The sequence below is a fragment of the Nanorana parkeri genome, unplaced genomic scaffold (assembly GCF_000935625.1).
Source record: "Nanorana parkeri isolate BGI_ZX_2015 unplaced genomic scaffold, ASM93562v1 scaffold305, whole genome shotgun sequence".
Classification (NCBI taxonomy): domain Eukaryota; kingdom Metazoa; phylum Chordata; class Amphibia; order Anura; family Dicroglossidae; genus Nanorana; species Nanorana parkeri.
The window spans coordinates 979,880-983,650 of record NW_017306573.1 but is presented as its reverse complement, the minus strand read 5'-3'; the positions used below and the strand labels follow the sequence as shown (position 1 = coordinate 983,650).

At 49.6% G+C, this 3,771-nt stretch overlaps 2 protein-coding genes across 2 annotated transcripts in view; both read left to right on the top strand.

Annotated features, from left to right (window-relative positions):
• Nucleotides 1-3,771, top strand: part of LOC108788099 (zinc finger protein 62 homolog) — a 949,422-nt gene that overhangs the window by 363,031 nt on the left and 582,620 nt on the right. The gene's annotated exons all lie outside the window — the stretch shown is intronic.
• The window catches only part of LOC108788076, a 240,035-nt gene that overhangs the window by 168,207 nt on the left and 68,057 nt on the right, over nt 1-3,771 (top strand). The gene's annotated exons all lie outside the window — the stretch shown is intronic.

The following is a 3,771-nucleotide window of genomic DNA, read 5'->3' as shown; positions in this document are numbered from 1 at the left end:
CAGGGCAGTAATGCGGCGCTGTGGTGTAAAGCGAGTGCGCGTCCGCGACGTATCGCAGTTCCCACAAGTGGGGCCTGGCCGCGGAGCGCATAACCCGGAAGTGCGGGCGGCTCCTGGTGGAACGCACAGACCGGAAGTTCCGGGAAGAAGGAGCCACTGTTTGTTACTGGTAGCAGGTATGGACAATCCCTTGAAGCTTACATTGTATATTTCGAATGGTGGCAATATGTGTCTGGTCATTGGGGTAACAGTAGAGACATAGGGGAGGAATATAGATCTATATAGAAAATAAGGACTTATACATCAATATAAGTTGAGGGGAGTTTATAGATTTGGGTTTTTGGGGGGGTAATAACTGTGTCCCAGATTGTGATCAAAGATCATCAGTCCAGCGAAGAGATGATGCTCCTTCGTCTTGGTGGACTCGGAGCTCACATGTCAGCCAGTCATTAGTATGGGTGGAGGCTTGGGGTGCATATGAGTAAGGTGGGGGGTGGGAACTGGGTCTCAGGAGCCTATTGGGTTGGAGGTCACTAGTTGTGGGTGCTCACCAATATGGGGGGCAATGGATGCTCATCCATAGGAGAGGAAGTGGGTCCCCTTTGCTCCTCAGTGAGGTGGGGAGTCTGGGTTGGTCATCACATCCAAAGGAAGGAGAAGTTGGTGTTTGTTGGTTGGTGGTTATCAGTCCAGGAAGGGAGCTATGGCTGTCCAATAGACAACAGTTATCAATTTGGGGGAAGGCTTTGTGGGTGCTCATCAGTAGGTATGGTTTGGGTGGAAGTGTGTATCGGTGCTCTTCAGTGTTGTGTGGCCATGCACCCAGGAGTGGAAGGTGTGGATGGCCATTGGCTGTTTGGGGGTGGATGGATGTGCAGCCTAGGGAGAGGTTGTGCTGGCGCTCATCAGTGCGGGAGAGGTTGTGCTGGTGCTCATCAGTGCGGGAGGAGGTTTGTGGGTGATCATCAGTGGGTTGTGGGAGACTTGGTTGGTCAGAAGTACAAAGGAGGGAGCTGTGGGTGATCACTGTACAGTGGGGGTTGAATGGCCATCAGTCCAATGAGGGGTCTTGCACAAGCTCATTAGTGGGTTGGTTTGGAAAGGAGGAGGGGTGCACTGTTGGAAAAAGCCTGTGCAGGGAAGCTTCTCTGTGCTGCTGTCCGCCAATACTCCAGCTATATCTTGGATGTGCTCTCCTACAACACCTGCCCAATACAGAGGATTCACGGGACCTCTAGGGAGTCAAGGAGAGAAGCTTTCTAGGTAGGGTTTAGGTTGAAGGATTCACCTTCCCTATAGTTCTCTAGAACCTGAGGCCAATTCTTCATGGAAATTTCCAGTATCAGTCAGACAATCCACTATGGTGGGAGGACTAATCCAGCAATGAGATGCAGTGGGTCGTTGTAAGGGGAATAGTAGTGCAAGTCTGGGTAGACCTGTTTCATAGAGGAGCATTAGTGATGGGTGTAGCTAGAAGGGACCTCAGGGGCAGTGAGATGGAACTATTCAGTGGGAGATGGGATGCACTTTAAGGGAAAACAATAAACATTTAAGCCAATGGGATCTCTAAGTGATAATATTAAACTGACACGGGTTTATTTTAAATTAGGCCGCACACCAAAGCCCCCGTTACCATCGGCTGCCGCCTTCTAGCCTGCATCACCTGTGTGCATCAGAAGACTTCACTGAAGACTGGGAAAAGCACTGCCGTCATTCCTCTCCCTGCTACTGGAATAACCCTGTACAGATCACATGACTGCTTCCAAGACCATGGATCTCGACTGGGGTCATGTGACTGAGCAGATGTTAAACCTGACCCTGGAGATCATCTACTTGCTGACCGGTTACATTTTTCTCATTGCTGCTGCTCAAACAGGGACCCAAATTGAAACCTGATGAACTCTGGCAATGCTGTTATCTATAAATGAGTTTACTAACCTTTCCATGAATATACAGGATTACATACTAGTGAAGACATCTGGACTGTGTATAATATCACGCAATCATCCCTTTGGGTGTGGAAAGTTTGGTATGACCCAGAGCTCCATGATGGCACCTCCGACTTTCTCCCTGAAATCTGAAAAGAACAACATGCAGCGGATTCTAGAGGTCACCCAGAAGATCATCGAGCTGCTGACAGGAGAGGTGAGCGGTGCCGGGAATTCTGGGACATGATCCAGGAACAGACAAGGGATGTGTCTCGGTGGTGACTGTATCATTGTGTGTGTCAGGTTCCTATAAGGTGTCAGGATGTCTCCGTCTATTTCTCCACGGAGGAGTGGGAGTATCTAGAAGGACACCGGGATCTCTACAAGGACGTCGTGATGGAGAATGAGCCGCCCCTCACATCACCGGGTAAGAGGAGAGAGCAGTACGGAGGGTCCACCTAGATCCCCCATCATCTGATACACACATAGAAACAATGTATTCAGTCAGTGTGTGTGTTTCCTACAGATGGATCCAGTAAGAGGAACCCACCAGAGAGATGTCCCTGTCCTCTGTATTCCCAGGATTCCACACTGGAAGATCATGAGATCCCTCAGGCCCGTTCTCTGTATTCCCGGGATTCCACACAGGAACATGATGAGATCCCTCAGGCCCGTCCTCTGTATTCCCGGGATTCCACACAGGAACATCAGGAGATCCCTCAGGCCCGTCCTCTGTATTCCCGGGATTCCACACAGGAACATCAGGAGATCCCTCAGGCCCGTCCTCTGTATTCCCGGGATTCCACACAGGAACATCAGGAGATCCCTCAGGCCCGTCCTCTGTATTCCCGGGATTCCACACAGGAACATCAGGAGATCCCTCAGGCCCGTCCTCTGTATTCCCGGGATTCCACACAGGAACATCAGGAGATCCCTCAGGCCCGTCCTCTGTATTCCCGGGATTCCACACAGGAACATCAGGAGATCCCTCAGGCCCGTCCTCTGTATTCCCGGGATTCCACACAGGAACATCATGAGATCCTTCACCTGGATCAGGTAGAGGTGCACCTTAGAGCATCAACAAAGTGATTTCACACTGTGTGATCTGTAGAGAAGCCTTGTGGATTCTGTAAATCAAGATTTCCGTGTTATGTTGATTGCTTTTAGGGGGAAGATGTGATTACTATTAAAGCTGAAGTGTATGACAATGAAGAAGAGCCGTATGTGAGGGGTGATGAGCCCTGTAAAGAGGTGGAAATGCCATCAGAGATCAGCACTGGTGAGAAATGAACACTCAATCCAGAAGAGTCTCAGATTCTCCTTGTTCAGTCACTACAACAATCTCTTCTCTTCCGTTCCTCTCCTTCATTCCGTATGTTTCCTACAGATGGATCCAGTAAGAGGAACCCACCAGGGAGATGTCCCCGTCCCTTGTATTCCCGGGATTCCACCCAGGAACATCGTGAGATCCCTCAGGCCTGTCCTCTGTATTCCCGGGATTCCACACAGGAAGATCACACCACCCTTCACCATGATCAGGTACCTCCTGGTTGTATGAACTGTAAAAAGAACTGGTTTTAAGTGAAGACGCTTCCATCATTGTTTTGTGTCCTCTAGTTTGAAAATAATGTAGAGGACGAGGTCTACATGACAGCTTACCAGCAGTTTAAAGAGGAGGAATGTCCTATAGAGATCAATGCGGGTGAGTCATAAATGTTCCTATGGCATGGGGACTGCATTATTATTAGTCTTTCCTGAAGGCAAGAAGGTTTGTTGTTGGGTGTGTCCGTCCACTTCCTGTCTAGCTTAGCCGATTCTTTGTTTATTTCCTTCAGTTCCCCCC